Source organism: Papio anubis, chromosome 2, assembly GCF_008728515.1.
Source record: "Papio anubis isolate 15944 chromosome 2, Panubis1.0, whole genome shotgun sequence".
In the NCBI taxonomy this organism is placed as follows: domain Eukaryota; kingdom Metazoa; phylum Chordata; class Mammalia; order Primates; family Cercopithecidae; genus Papio; species Papio anubis.
Window position 1 is genome coordinate 158,514,945 of NC_044977.1, and position 16,934 is coordinate 158,531,878.

Here is a 16,934-nt window from a genome sequence, read left to right on the forward strand (position 1 = left end):
ACACATACTATTTATAATGATTCAAAGAGTTAAGAATTCAGCGTTGTTATACTAGACTGAGGTTTCATGTTCTATCCCAGCACTGCTCTACCCCAGTGGGGTCTCAGTCGACCCCGTCATTACTTTCTTCTAGAGAAACTGCCAGGCCCATAGCCCTTACTAAAGCAAATATCCCTAAATCACAGCTGTTTGGACCAGAAGAGAGCATCAGCAGCTCTAAAATTGCATGGTATAAAGCTTTAACCGTCAGGATGATAGTTACTACAAAACCTATCATACTCCTTTTCTTCTTTTGGAGTTTGGTCTATACGCAGATCATTGGTTAGGTTGTGGGAACAATAAATGGAAGCAGGAACATGAGGAACAAGAGAGAATCTAAAACGGAAATGCTGAACCACATTAATCATCTAAAAGTAGAATATGGACTGACCAACATTGTTAGTGCAGACATACCCTTGAGCTACAACAGATCAGAACAATCTTCCTGCTCCTGAGTTAAGTCCTGACTCCATGAGGTCCAGTCAGACTATTCTCTCACCCTAAAAGGCCCCTGAGATTCTTCACAGACTTGCCACATGACTGAAATTCTGTTTTCCCTATTTTCTCGTGCATCTTTAGTTAAGCCTTCCATTTTTAAAAGTAACTTGAGTTTCCATTCTTGTAATCAAAATAGTCTATGTAGGCCCCTTGGCAAGACGTCTAAAAGTGTTCTCCTTTTCTTTGCTAATTGCAGAACAATTCTCAGATCTCCCAATAGTCTACACATAGCCTCACAAATTTAGGGGCTACTTTGCCAATACGTGCAATCACAGAAAAAGAAAGCAAATGGCTGGAAAAGCCTTTCTCCCTTGGATTGTCTGTAAACTGCTCTTGTTGCATTTTTTCCCTCAGTAGATCACTGTCGTGTAGAGCACAATCTACTTTCAAGTAGATGTAGGAGATTTAGCTGCAGTGAATCAAAATAAAAATGCAGCATCTTGTGGGAGCCTCAGGAGTTCCTCTACTCTCTGTGGCACGGACAACCCCCTATGGTTTCTGGGTTGGTATCAAGCCTCTGAAAGCAAGTCTTGCAGTAGCAGACCCTGATTTTCCTGATCCCAATAGAATAATATTGGCTACCAACAGCACTGCCAGCACCAGGGAAAGATTAGGTGATATTAGAAATTAATGAACCAGACACTCAGAGCACCTGCATCTTCCCCAACTCTAATTACTCCTCCCTCTCCCCATCAAAAAAGAAATAAACAAACCATCAAACTCATCTCTTTCTAGCAGTCAGTGATTCTCAATCAGAGTTGCAGGGGGACATCTTGATTGACACAATGACTTGGTTAGAACAATATGGGCATTTTGTGACCAGAGAGCCCAAATATCCTATAATAGACAGGAAAATTCTACATAACAATGATTCATTTCATCAAAATACTAATAGCACCCACCTTGAGAAAACTGAGCCCCTTCCAACATTTAGGGCAGAAAAAAATGAGTGAGAAAGGCAAACTAAAGGGGAAAGAACATTTTAAAAATCTATAGCTAACATTATATTAAATGGTGAGAAACTAGAAAGTAGAAGTTTTCCTACTAAGATCAGGAACAAAGCAAGGAAGTGCCCTGTCACTACTTTTTTTTTTCAAACATTGTACTAGAAGTCCTAGGTAATGCAATAAAACAATAAAATAAAATAAAATAAAATAAAAGGAATACAGATTGGGAAGGAAGAAATAAAAATATCTTTGTTCAGATGATATAATATGATCACCTATGTAGAAAATCTGAAGGAATCAACAACAACAAAAAAAACCCTCTGGGACTAGTAAAGCAATTATAACAAGGTGGCAGGATACTAGAATAATATATAAAGGTCAACTGTTTTCCTACATACCATCAATAAACAAATGAAATTTGAAATAAAAAACACAATACCATTTATTTTAATATCTCCTAAAATGAAATACTTAGGTGTAAATCTAACAAAATGTATACAAGATCTATATGAGGAAAACCAAAACTCTGGTAAAAGAACTCAATGAAGGACTAAATAGATATTCCATGATCATTCATAGAAAGACTCAATATTGTAAAGATGTCAGTTCTTCTCAATTTGATCTACAGAATCAACAAAATTCCAATCAAAATCCCAGCAAGTTATTTTGTTGCTACCAACAAATTGATTCTAATGTGTATATGGAGAGGCAAAACACCCAGAATAGCCAACACAATATTAAAGCAGAACAGAGTTGAAAGACTGACACTACCTGACCTCAAGACTTACCATAAAGTGCCATAATCAAGACAGTGTGGTACTGGTAAAATAACAGACCTATAGACCAATAGAACAGAATAGAGAGCCTAGAAATATACCTACATCAAGATAGTCAGCTAATCTTTGACAAAGGAGTAAAGGCAGTACAACAAAGCAACAAATGATGCTGGTAAAACTGAACATCCAATGCAAAAAAATTAATCTAGACATAGAACTTATACTCCTTACAAAAATTAACTCAAAATGGATCACAGGCCTAAATGTAAAAGACAAAACTGTAAAACTCGTAGAAGATAACATAGGAAAAAACCTAAATGACCTTGGGTGTGGCAATGACTTTTTAGATACAACACCAAAGGCATGATCCATGAAGGAAATAATTTATAAACTGGGCTTCTTTATAATTCAAAATGTCTGTTCTCTGAAACATCAGGACAAGAGAATGAGAAGACAATCCACAGATTGGGAAAAAATATTTTCAAAAGACATATTTGACAAAGGATATTATCCAAAATATATTTAAAAACTTAAAAGTCAACAATAAGAAAACAATCTGAGTAAAAACTAGTCCAAAGACCTTAACAGATACCTCATCAAAGAAGACATACAGATGGCAAGTATGCATATCAAAAGATGTTCTACATCATATGTTATCAGGGAAATGCAAATTAAAACAACACAACACTGAGCTATCATTACACATTTATTAGAATGGCCAAAATCTGAAACACTGACAATACCAAATGCTTGTAAGGATGTAGTGCAACAAGAACTCTCATTCATCGCTGGTGAGAATGCAAAATGCTAGTCATTTTGAATGACAGTTTGGCAGTTTCTTATAAAATAAAACATACTCTTACCATATAAGGCAGCGATCATGGTCCTTGGAATGTTCCCAGAGGAGTTAAAAATTTATGTCCACAAAAAAAAAAAAAAAAAGAAAAAACCTTGCACACAGATGTTTATATCAGCTTTATTCATGATTGCCAAAACATGGAAGCAACCAAGATGTCCTTCAGTAGGTGAATGGATAAACTGTGGTATATCCAGATAATGGAATATTATTCAGTGCTAAAAGGAAATGAGCTATCAAACCATGAGACATGGAGGAAACTTAAATGTTGGTTATTAAGTAAAATAAGCCAATCTGAAAAGGCTACATATTACATGATTTCAACTACATGACATTCTAGAGAACGCAAAACTGTGGAGATAGTAAAAGAAAAAAAAAATAGTGGTTCCTGGGGTTTAGTGAAGGGCAAAGGGGTGGGAAGTATGAAAAAGCAGAGCATGAAGGATTTTTAGGGCAGTGAAAATACCTATATACTATAATGATGGATACCTGTGATTATACATTGGTCTAAAACCAAATAATGTACAACACCAAGAATATACCCTAATGTAAACTATAAACTTTGGGTGATTATGATGTGTCAATGTAGGTTCATCAGTTCTAACAAATGTGCCATTCTGGTGGGTGATGCTGACATTGGGGGAGGCTATGCATGTAAAGGGAGTAGGAGTAGGAGTAGGAGGAATATGGGAAATCTGTATCTTCCTCTCAATTTTGCTTCGACTTGAAACTGTTCAAATAAAATAAATGAGTGAATAAAGTATTTTTAAAGAGAGAAAGAAAGGCAGGAAGAGAACAAGCAATGCATCCATCAAAAGTAAAACAGTAGGGTTAAGACTATTCAGGGATCAAGTCCAGGCTCTATCCACCTCCTTCCCCTCAACTCCAGCAATACTACTAATTGCCACAAACTCCTTATTCCCATTCCCTCTCCTATGCACAAGAATCTTGGACTCAGGAAACTTTAAATTATATCTTTTAAAAATTGTGTGACTGTATTTCCACATCTTTTCATTTGTTCTAATTATAATTTCTGAGCAACTAATATTGGTAATATTAATACATAATATAAACTGAAAATTCTTCCATGTTGCCAAAGGGCTTAATTACTAAATCTGTGCTGTAATATGTCTGTTGGAAAACTTGCTTTAGAGACTAATTCTTCAGGGGATAATTCCTCAGCGATGAAGTTTGAGTATTAATACCCTCTTATGAAACACTTTTATTGAGCCAAGCTGAGAATTAGAAGTAGGGGAGGTGAAAATTCTCTTGCCACCTCTTCCAGACTCTTTGTAAAGCTCTAGGCAGTATCAAAAGAGACATCTTGCACAAACAAGCCTCACCATGAAGGGTCAGGGCATAGAGAGACCAAATGGAAAAAGACAGCTCAGCAGCCTTGGATTAAAGGGCAAATATTTCAGAGGCTGTGGATTTAATTATGTCAGAGATGTACCCATGGCACTTTCTGTAGCAGACAGATGCCTCAGTAAGGTAAAAAGTTCAGCAAGATACACTCACAGACTGAAAGTTTCCCCAGGATGGAGAAGCCCAAAACTCAATCCTGTTTTAAATGAGTTGAGGTCTTACTACAACAAGAGCATACTATCATTCTAAATGTAAGTTTCTGACAAATAGGGGTCTTCACAGGCTAAAGCAGTGCTAACAGATTTCTCTGATGATGGACATGCTCCCTATCTGCAATGTCCAATATGGTAGCCACTAACCACATGTGGCTATAGAGCACTTGAAATGTGGCTAGTGCGAGGAATAACTGAATTTCAATTTAATTTTAATTAATTTAAGCAAGAAAAAGCCACATGTGGCTAGTGGCTACTGTATTAGACAATGCAGGAAAAGGCTTAAGGCATCATTTGAGAAAATGATCCAAGAGGTTATCACAAGAAAATCTTATATATGTTCTGACCACCTGAAAAAATACTTTCTCTGCGCCCTCCCCATTGTAAACACACACAGACACCATTTGTAAGAAGTAACTACATCAGAAACCACTAATAAAGCAACGCTTCTCAAATTTTAGCATCCATCAGGATCAATGGGAGTCATGTTAAAACACAGATGATTACGCCTACTCCCAGAAATTCTGATTTAATAGTTCCGTACATTTCTAACAAGTATAAATTATTCTCATGCAGCAGGTTCAGAGGCCACACTTTTGAGTAGTACTAGAATAAAAACTTCAACACTCAAACACAAGCCTACTCCTAACAAAGCGGAGCTTCTTTCACTTTTCACCTCTCTTCCACACCAAAGTGCCTCTTTCTTCAAGGTACATGGAATCCTTCTTAAACATTCTTATAAGTTTTGCTTAACACCTAGGACTAAAAATGTATGAAGAATGCAAATAAACAAGGCTATCCATGATGGCTTCTCTACACAGTAGATTCAAAATATAGTATATTTGTTGGAAACTTTGTAAGAAAGTCTAATAAATCACAGGGACCAGAAACACAGCAAGGAGGAATGCAAACCTGCCGAGACAGTTTACATCTATTCCCTGCACTGGCCCTGTTTTAGAGTTAAACTGAGCCTTTCTATTAAAATAATGTAGGTTACTTCAGGTCGAGGTCAGAGTTATAGCCTCTTTGACCATTCCAACACATAGTACTAGAAGACTATCAAAAGAACATGTCATATTAAAACATTTATATTTATAATTCAAATGACATATATTAAAGATAACCCCTTTCCATATTCCTAAAGAAGAGAAGAAATAGAAATGTAAAAGTTTCTAGAATAAACACTGATCTCCAAACATTCTCTGGTCTTTATTGTATTGTCTGCAAAAACTGATCTGGACCAGCAGTCATTTGGGAGGATAGTTTTCCTTTGGAGGCTATTTCTTTACATCCTTTGGTCTAATAATACATGAGTCACTTTAACATTAGCAGATCACCTTGTCAAATGCAATTTCCTTGACTGCTCTTTTGAACAGCCTTCTTTCTGCCTCATCCACTCTTCTGTTTTTTAACTTTGCAAAGGAAAGTATTCATCCAGAATATATTATGACAATGAACCAGAACATGGAGCCCTTGAATAAACTCAGAATCCAGCACTCTTCATTATTTCCCATACCACACACCTTTGCCCTTCTTCAAACTCCACAGTTCCTCAGTTAGTGCTATCAAAAGAATTAAGAATTACCCTTGGGTCCTAGAAATTAGGGAAGACGAGTATCGCTTCTTAGAATTGACAGAGTCCCCAAGGAGTCACACAGTACTATGTACATTACTTCATTAGACTATTTAGCTATTTATGTGTGTATATTTTACAGATAGGGAAAGTGAAACAAAATGAAGTTAAATGATTAAAATTCGATACCACAGAACTTCAGAGCAAGATTAAATCACTCTATCCCTTCAGCAGTGTTTCTCAACAAGGGGCAATTCTGCTCTCCAGGGGACATCTGGCAATGTCTGGAGACATTTCTGATTGTCACAATCAGGGAGGGAGATTCTGGCATTTTGTGGGTGGAAGTCAAAAACACTGCTGAACATCCTACAATGCACAGGACACTCCACACAAGAATTGCCTGGCTCAAAGTGTCAATAAATAGTGCAAGGTTGAGAAACTAAATCTGGTCCACTGGCATCTCTAGCATTACTTTATTTGGCCCCAAATCCACAATTAAAGAATGGCACCCTCCACAATGTAGTCCTTGTATAGTATTTACACAGAAACATACCAGCCAAGTGCTATTTCTGACATGCTACACTTTTTAGTTACCTTTAAAATAGAGGATATACAGGATATAGAGGAAATTGAGCAAAGTTAGCAAAGACCAGCTCCTTTCTTTTAATGAGAAAATCTAACTAAAACCAGCTCCTTTTCTTAGCAACCTCCAGGTGCTGAGTTATAGTCGGCATCTGGCTGCTAACCTGGACTCTTCTCCTGACGTACTTTGCAGCTGCCCTTTCTTTGCTTTATCTCCAAGCATGTGCATCACTTTAAAGCAATAATGATGTACATTTATTAGAATCTCCAGAGATTTCCATCCTCTAATTGTCTATTTTGTTTAGTAAATTGTACTCATTACTGAGCCACATGAGGCACCTAAAGATAACAGCCTTTTCTGGGTGCCCTCTGTCTGAGCCTGGATAATGGGACACTATCTAGCAAATGTTCAGCAGTATTGAGCCAAGCTGCTTAAAAGAACCCTTCAGTTTTCAGCTAAGTATGTTTCTTTAACCTCCTATCCCTCGTTCCTAACCATCCTCAGCTTTTCTTCAATTTATATGAATCATAATTTTCTCTTCAAGGAGTCTGGTTTTAGTTTAAGCTCCAGAAGTTGGAGAGCTCAGAAAGGATGTGATGTCCTTTCCACATCAAACAGTGAATTTCTCCTTCTGGTCTCAAAAATCTACAGCACAAGTGAAAATTCAAAGCCAGTTTTGGTTATAACGTTGCCAGTGACCACATGCATTGTATGAGGGACTGCAAATAGATGAGGCATGAATGGACATGTGACTTCCAGTGATGCTGGATAAAATAAAATGGAACAGGCAAAACCATGTGCTTTGCCAGTGCTATTATCCACCAAATCTGGAATTTTCAACACTTTGAGAAGTTATTTCCTTCACTAAAAAAGTGATTAATGAAGAAAAAGTTAAGCAGAGTAATCAATGAAGAAGGAAGGTGGTAGGTGAGGGAACTAGAAGCTACCAGACCTAACATATGACGTGGCTATAAGGAAATGATAATCAGGCCTGGTTCCCATCTCTACAGCGCATTTCAAGAGGGCTCAACAGCCCCTCCCATATAAATCACGCCCTATACAAACTCACTAAAAATTCCTGTTTTGAAATATTTCCTTGCATAGATTCCATCCCATCACCATTGTCATGGTTTTCTCTTCATAACTGCTGCCTTGCATGGCACCTATGAGTTGAATCAATAAAGGCTTTTAGGAGCCTTTCACAGACAGGACGTCATATTGCACTGACTCCAAGAGACAGGTGAGACAAGAGCCTCTATGAATTGGAAAAACAAGAAGAACAATGGCAGAGAATGCCTTTGCCTTACCCTGGAGTAGAGGGTATGGAAGCCTTCAAACGCACTTACATCCTCATGACCCATCGGCTCTGCTGCTTTTCACTGCCCATTCATTTCTGCATGTTGGATGACCACCAATCTATCACCAACTGGCAAAGATGAAAATGAAAAAATGCATTAGGCCAAAGGATCCACAACTTCAAGTCCCAAGTCACTGCTGAAGTGAATACGAGAGTACACTAAGTGCTTACCACATAGACTCAAACATGTATAATAGCTTTAATATAATAATCAAATTCAATAAAAGTTTATTTCTGATTCATGTATGCATACTGGACAGTTGAACATGTCAGTGGGGTGGACCTAATGCAGTGATCCAGGTACCCAGGCTGAGAAAAGTCCTGCCATGTTTAAAACATAATTTCCAAGGTTGCCCTATGGGTTCTCTCCATTCCAGTCAGCTAAGAATGGAAAACAGTATGAAGAAACTTCCATACGCATTCTCTGTGCTTTTTTCCCTAGAAGTGGATCACAATACTTTTCCACTTCCATCACATTCTGTTGGTTGGCTAAAACTCAATTACACAGTCACACTTAACGTTATGGGCTGCAGGGCAGTGACCAGACTCCATCATACAAAAGTGACTCCAGCCCAATCACGAAGACAGCATTAGGTTTAGAGTAGAGGGTTCTGAATGAGACACTAGCACAGTAACCTTGACTTAGTTACTCAACTACTCTGAGTCTCAGTTTCCTCAGCTGTAAAATACTGTTCCTCTCTCACAGACTCAAAATCGGCCGGGCACGGGGGCTCACGCCTGTAATCCCAGCACTTTGGGAGTCCGAGGCGGGCAGATCATGAGGTCAGGAGATCAAGACCATCCTGGCTAACAAGGTGAAACCCCATCTCTATTAAAAAATACAAAAAATTAGCCAGGCATGGTGGCGGGCGCCTGTAGTTCCAGCTATTTGGGAGGCTGAGGCAGGAGAATGATGTGAACCCAGGAGGCAGAGCTTGCGGTGAGCTGAGATCGCACCACTGCACTTTAGCCTGGGCGACAGAGTGAGATTCCGTCTCAAAAAAAAAAAAAAAAAAAGACTTGAAATGAAACAAAGCAGCACTTCAGAATTTTTTTTTAAGAGATAGGGTCTCACTCTGTTGCCCAGGCTAGAGTACACTGTGTGATGACAGCTCACTGCAGCCTTAAACTCCTCAGCTCCAGTGTTCCTCACACCTCAGCCTCCTGGGTAGTTAGGGCTATAGAAATGTGCCATTATGCCCAGCTAATCTCTTCTTAAATGTATATAGTGATGGAGTCTCACTGTGTTATCCAGGGTGGTCTCAGACTCCTGGCCTCAAGCAATCCCCCTGCCTCAGCCTCCCAAAGCACCAGTTGTACAGGCACAAGCCAGCAACTTCTTGGACTTTAAGGTGCATGTGCATCCTCTAGGCATCTTGATAAAATGCAGGTTCGGATTTAGTAGGTCATGGGTGAAGCCAGAGATTCTGTATTTCTAACCAGCTCCCACGTAATACTCATGCTGCTGTCCTTTGGCATTTTGAGTAGAAAATAGATAAAGGATTAGAGAATATTTTTGAAAACCATAAAATGATTTGCAGATATAAAGAACTATTATCCTGGCACTAATTGATTATAAATAAATACCCAATTAGGCAGCATTTTTTTTTTTTTTTTTGAGACGGACTCTCGCTCTATCACCCAGGCTGGAGTGCAGTGGCGTGATCTCGGCTCACTGCAAGCTCCGCCTCCTGGGTTTACGCCATTCTCCTGCCTCAGCCTCCCAAGTAGCTGGGACTACAGGCGCCTGCCACCACACCCAGCTAATTTTTTGTATTTTTAGCGGAGATGGAGTTTTACCATATTAGCCAGGATGGTCTCGATCTCCTGACCTTGTGATCCGCCGGCCTTGGCCTCCCAAAGTGCTGGGATTACAGGCGTGAGCCACCATGCCCAGCCCCTAGGCAGCATTTTTTAGGATATGTTTAGTCTGGGTCCCAGGTACAATTTCTTAGAGTCACAGGATTTTGGAACAGGAAACAATTAAAGTAGTCACTACTCTCTCCCCTTATTTTCCAAACAAGGAAACAAGCTCAGAGAAATCAATCATGCCCCCAAAATCTCACAATAACTCAGCAATATACTGAGATTAGAATGCAGAAATTTGACATTACATAACATAATTAGGTTATTACATAAACTCAATTATCGCCTTCTAAAGAAGGAAAGGTAATTTTTATTCTTCTACTAAAGCAAGAACAAATATTACTTTGGCCAAAAAGATACATAGCCAAAAAGGTGCCAGCAGGTGAATTCACCAACATGGGTCACTATGGTACCAAAAGCAGGCAAGGTGTCACAAGACACAAAGCAAGAGATTTTCAAGCAAATGTTCTTCAAAATTCAAAAAATTTGCATTTTTAAACAAGGATTTTTATTTCCAATTTATACAAACTCCCAGTCACTCCTATTTGGAAACAATTAGGAAAACAGAGAATCTGGGATTGCAAATAGAAAAGGAAAACGATTAGCCGAGGAGGAGCAGCAATTTCTGTGGTAAATCCCGGGTACAAATAAAGGAACCTAAAGAGTTTTTTAAATTCCTAGCATGTAAATTATTTTGCATCTCTGGGATCATGGTGGGTCCTAGGAGCCTAGAGTTGAACATGAGGTGTAGTACCTCAGAAGTCAAAAACTCCAAGTCATGAATTAGAAAGGAACTGAACATCTGGAAATCAAGTCAGATTGGGGAAGAAGGGAGCCTCTTAGTATGGGTGTCATTGCCAATAAAGCAACATGAATTTGAAAATGTTTTGTTAAAATTAGGACAGAGTACTTATTGAGGAAGGAATGATAAATGGAAATCAATACTCGCATATACATTATTAAGATGGGTAAAATGCTATTAGCATCATTTAGTGAGCAATTTGTTACAAGGTAAAAATGTTCCTACGAACTTCAATAAGTTTACCCCATACCTTACCCCTAACACTCTTCCACCCTAATGTTTTTCAGCTCCTCAGACAAGAACTCAGAATTCTTACCCTATTTTTTGTGTGTGTGCCACAGACCTCTTTTGTAGTCTCTTGAAGCCTAAGGACCCCCTTCTCAGAATTATGTGTGAAATGTATAAGATAAAACACATAAGATTACAAAGGAAGTGAATTATACGAAAGATTCTCCTATCCAGAGAGATGCTGGGGAGTCCATGAACCCAACTTAAGAACATCTGATTGAGGAATGATTCTTCTAGGATGATGAAAGTTTTTCCTTACAAGAAACAGCATATGCAGAAAAGTTTTTAAAGCCTAAAGATGCACAGTAAAAAATGCTCACGATCAATCAGTGAAGAAAAGAATGCGCTGCAAAGAGAAGCCTGACCTTGAATTTCTGCCAAAACTCAAAGCTATTCATGCTGTTGCTTTAAAGCCCTACATTAAGGAATTACTCAGAAAATTTTCTTGGCCCCAGCCTTGTAGACACAGCATATTCTGTGGCCTGATGGCAGATGAAATAAAGCAGCATTGGAGAAGGGAAAACTATATTGAGTCCTGAGCTTGCACCCTAGTCCTCTAACTAGTTCTCTGCCACTAACTAGCTCTGTTACCTTAGTCAAGTCACTCATCTCTGAATTGAACTCTCTATAAACTGAGAAGGTTAAGTTAAATAATCTTCAAGGGTTTCTTCCTACTCTGAACAGTTAGGATCCTAACATAATGCACAACCATTTCTCTGGAAAGAAACATTAGCAAGACGTCTTTTTGCTCTAAGCTCACAGTATGAATATATTTTCTAAATAATTTTTAGAGTCTTCAGAAATACCTTATGAGAATCACCTAACCATAGAACTTTAGACTTGGAAGAGATTTTAAGAGACATCCACTATCTCATCAATCTCAGTGAACAAGTGAGAAAAGTAAGGTTCAGAAAGGTGAATAGATTTATTTTTAGTCACATAATAAAGTGGCATTAATGGACTGTTGGGCCTACCGCTATCTAGCACAAGCAGGATTTTAGTATTCAGCATTGGTAGTAAAGATAAGCTCATCAGTTCACTTGCAGAGATAGAAAGAAACCTCAGATAACCTAAGCCATAGGATGGGAGCCACATAAAGCAGCAGGTGACTGGGTAATGGCACCTAGAAGCAGTATCCTATACCTCAGGCAGAGTCAAAGCTGGGGCCCTCATTACACACTATAACCTTCCCATCTCAAAGAACAATAAACAACAGCTAGAGAACAAAGAACAGTTATTTCAAAATAGGTGGATGGATGAATTAACCCTGACTAACAACATCATTAAAACCAAAGCACAAGTTTGGGGCTGCTAATGTAATATTGAAAGGTCAGCATTAACTAAGAAAATCTAAAAACATCTGTTAGGAATTTTCAAGTTTTAGAAGAAATGAATTAAGAATTATTTTGACCTATCTTCTGTGGACAGCCCTGAAATACAGTGACTACTTTATCAGCATTATTTTTACTGATACTCTCACTGCTATCTTCAGAGCATGCACTTACCAGCTACTGCTCAGGTTTAAAATTCACATGTACATTTCCATAGTCCCATCCATGTGTGTAGACTAGTTTCACACGCAAGTAATTAGAAATGATGAAGTTGTTGGAAACTTTCATGAAATCGTGATTATTATGTTTAACTAACCAACGATACGTATGCCGGGTGCATTTAAAGCCTATGCTATGATGCTTGTCAGTTTACTCTCTGCCTTTTCCCTTCAGAAACATGCAAGTACAGTCAATGTAATTACAGCCATTCCTCAATCCCCATGACACACATTATTCCTACCTTATGTAAACAGTTACGGCTTTCAGAACTATTTTCTTTGAGATTTTGTTTGAGGGCTGACATAGCCTTTCAAAATTTTCTGACTAGAGGCTACACACACTGCTGATTTGCCAGCTCCATAGTTCAGCTCCTCCAGGAATTCCCAGAGGCAGCAGTGCCATCTACTGGTAAGGAGGGTACAACTTGTTTTCCGGGAGCCTTGGAGGTGACACCAGCCAAGAACCTGAAGGAACGGCAGCCTAGATTTAGGTCTTTGAGAGCCCTTCTTTTCTCAAGCACATTACAAGCATAACTGATGCTTACAACCTGAGACACGTAACTACCACAGGAGCTTTCATCGTGTGAATGGTAGGTCCTCTGGAAGCCACATAAAGCCAGCCAGGCTAGCCAATGAGGCAGCTCTGCCTTGAAATGCCTCCTCAAGGATCCAAAAGCAGGCAGCAGAGCCCTACTGAATTAAACATTTCCTGGCTCTCCTCTTTCCCCAATGCTTCCCTATGAGATGATCTCACCCAGTGCCCCCACCTGTGGCACTGTTAGCCAGCTGTATCTTACAGTATCTGTCCTAAGGAAGGTGCTCAGATCCCTCTCAATATGAAGGCTCTTATACTTACACAACGTGACACAGATCCGCCTCAAAGGACACTACTGCTTAGGCATGCAGGTCGGACTCTAATCTCTCTCATTCACTCTCTATCCTTCCCGTCCCTGACCCAGGGGACAGAAACGACAGAAAGGAAAAGATTTTGTTGTTGCTTTGAAAGCAACACTAGTGGGCTTTTATTGAATCAGAGAATAAAACCTTGTCCTATAGGTCACTGAAGTATGTTGCTAGATGGACTAAGCCTGTCAATCTTTTTGTTGTCCCTTGCATAACCTAATCAGTGTTTCCCAACCTTTTCAAAATCCCTGCCTCCCTTCCACAGGCCAAACAAACAATGCATACCCTCTGTGGTTTATGGAACAAAGATGAGTTTCTTTCCTCTGAAAATAGAAGTGCATACTATGCCACCTACCCTACCCTCAGCATTCTTTTCTCCCCTCTACTCCATGCCACTTAAAAAAAAAAAAAATCTCTGGCCGGGCATGGTGCCTCACTCTTGTAATCCTAGCACTCTTAGAGGCTGAGGCAGGTGGATCACGAGGTCAGGAGTTCGAGACCAACCTGGCCAATCTGTTGAAACCCAGTCTTTACTAAAAAATACAAAAATTAGCAGGGCATGGTGCCGCACACCTGTAATCGCAGCTACTCGGGAGGCTGAGGCAGGAGAATCGTTCAAATCCAGGAGGTAGAGGTTACAGTGAGCCGAGATCGCACCACTGCACTCCAGCCTGGGTGACAGAGTGAGACTTTGTCTCTAAAAAAAAAAAAGAAAACTCTGATAACGTTTTAAATTATTCCCACTAATTTGGTTTGTGTGACAGTCTATCAGGTGACAACCTATATTTCACTAGGGTCATTTGTGATATTCTGAATGAGCTTTGCAACAACTTGTTCTTTACTTTTATGCATATCAGAAAACCGACAAAAGTTGATTTGCTGTGGCTGATAAACCTGAATTTGATCCCCTTAACAAATTTAGGTGTTTCCTCTTAAAAAAATATTTATCTTGCCTAGTAAACTGATTTATTAGCAAGTGTAGACATTTCACAGGCATGGGGTGTGTTTTAGAGGTTTGAAATCAGGTCGTTTCCTAAAGAAACATGATGTTGTACAGGAAATGTTAAGAGCTATAAAGGGCTTTGAAGGTATCAGGATGTCCCCAAGGGACAAGGTAGTGAGACCCTTGCCCATCTCATACCAGAAAGAGATCTGAATGAATTACATGGAAACTCCAGAACACAGTAATATCTTCATAATGAGTTAGTTGAACCATTTCTTACGGAGTCGATTACCAGGTGTATTCAACAAATCAAGAAGTTAACCCGTGGAAAATTGAAGGGACTTTTTATGTTTGCCTATGAGCTGTCTGGGAAAATGGAGGAGAGGCAGGGAATACCTTGCACAGCTCAACCTGCTCTTAAGTTCCTGGACACACCTTCCCCTTTTTAAAGTATGATTTAAAGGCAACAATCCATCTCCCCCGGACTCCCATACAAACCTCTTTTGGCAGCGAAATGGTCTTCATCAAGCACACACTTTTCAAAGAATTAAGGAGGTCTGAGTAGGTGTAGTTTAGACCCTGCCTTCCCTTTCCCCACAACCCAGCAACATGCTGAAAATAAGTAATTACCCTCCTGGGCACCCCCAGGAAAACCTGTTTACAGAAACTACAACTCTTCCTCTGAAAAAAACCTTATCTTCTTAAGGAAGAATCTCAGTGTGATGGTCTGGTCTGCAGTTCACTGCAGGCATTTCCCTCCTCACCATTTACCAGTCATCAGTTTCGCTGTATCTGAAATTCCTTTTTGTAGCCTCTCATTTAGACCGGCTCCACCGGTGCCCAACTGCTTAGAAAAAAAAAAAGAAAAAAAAATAGCCTCTGAACGAATCTCTGGATTCCTCCAGCAGGCTCAAAGCGTTCAATTTCGCTGAAACTCTGGGGTGAAAACCTCCAGGTCCAGCGGGCAGAGCAACCTCCCGGGCAGCACGGGGGTTCCGTTCCCGGCGAGGCCGCCCGCACCTAGGCAGGAGGGCTCTTCGCACAGCTGCGCTAGAAATTCGGTTTCGCTCGCGGCCGCGGGATTAGTTCGAGTCCCACGGGCTGGCCAAAGTGACACTACATTTCTTCTTCGTTCTCCCATGTGACAAGTCCCCCTGCATTAAAGCCGCCTCCTCCTCGGCCCCAATCCAGGTCCAGCGCCCCTGACGCCCGCGCCCCATCACCCGCACCCTCCACCTGGGGAGGGGGTTCATGCCAGCAACCTTCCGGGCGGGAAACAAAGGCGAAGGCAGGGCTGCCAGGTGGGCAACTCCCCTCGGGCAGACCCGTCACCGCAGTGGGGAGGATGGGAAGGTGCCTGAGAGGATAGAAAAAGGGAAACCAAGGCAACTGGGACTGCATCCTCCCCGAAGCTGGGCTCCCGGGGCAAGCTGACCCCACACCTCCCCGCGCCCCGCCCAGCCCTGCCTAACCCGCTTGCCGGGACCCAGCATGGGAGGGACTGGTGGCCGCCCGCAGCGCCGCTTACCTCGGGAGAAGCGCTCCAGCTCCCTCCGACGGCTCAGGAGAAAGCCCCACCACTCGCGCACGCGCTCTCGCGCACTCGCGCCTTAGCCCCTCGGGCCCCCGCGCGCGCCTCTCCGACTGGGCTCTAGCCCGCCCCGGCCTTGTCCGTCAGCGTCTGGAACAGCCAATCCGGTCGCACAGAAGGCTCCGCTCCAGTCACGTGGTGAGACCAGCCAATCACCAAATTGCCCTCGGCAGCGCCCGCTCCGATGTCCCTGGGGGTTCGGTTGCTACCTAGCGGAGCGGGTGTGAGGTGGCATAAAGGGTTGAGTCTCTGTTTTGGGGGGCTGAGTGGCAGTCAGTTGATCAATTACCAGATCAATTGACTTCTCAAATTATAATATAAATAAGAATCACTTGACTATCTTGTTAAAATGCGGATTTTGATCCAGAAAGTCTGGGATGGGGACCTGAGTTCCTGCATTTCTAATAAGCTCCTAGGTGGCGATGACGATGTTCTTGGTCGGAGGATCACGCTTTGAATTGCACCTGTCCGAAAGTAATGGCTGTAGCCCCAGTTCCAAGTAATTTGAAAGTTGCACCTTTCTTGTCCTTCCACTGATGAGAAGCATTCCTGTGACTGGCTACTTGGGTTGTCCTGGTTATGCTTACAGTTTGGGCACCAGCTGACGGAAGGTGTGTTTAATCCCCCCCCACATTACCCACCCTTGGGCTATGGAGCAGCAATCATGCCAACTTGGTGACTGGAGTGTGGAGCCGGAAGTGGAGACGGAATGGCCATGGAAGAGAACACTGTGTCTACGTTAATCCTAAAGGGTTGGGTGTGTATGTCTGAGTGGCGCGGTGCCAG

At 41.1% G+C, this 16,934-nt stretch overlaps 1 protein-coding gene across 2 annotated transcripts in view; it reads right to left on the reverse strand.

Annotated features, from left to right (window-relative positions):
- The window catches only part of TMEM108 (transmembrane protein 108), a 330,997-nt gene extending 314,769 nt beyond the window's left edge, over positions 1 to 16,228 (reverse strand). For both annotated transcript variants that reach the window (XM_017955891.3, XM_017955890.3), the window contains exons 1-2: positions 16,086 to 16,228; positions 8,157 to 8,275 (exon numbers count right to left, since the gene is read on the reverse strand). The gene's annotated coding sequence lies outside the window, so the exon portion shown is untranslated. The remainder of the gene's footprint in view (positions 1 to 8,156; positions 8,276 to 16,085) is intronic.
- Between the last annotated feature and the right edge of the window lie 706 nt (positions 16,229 to 16,934).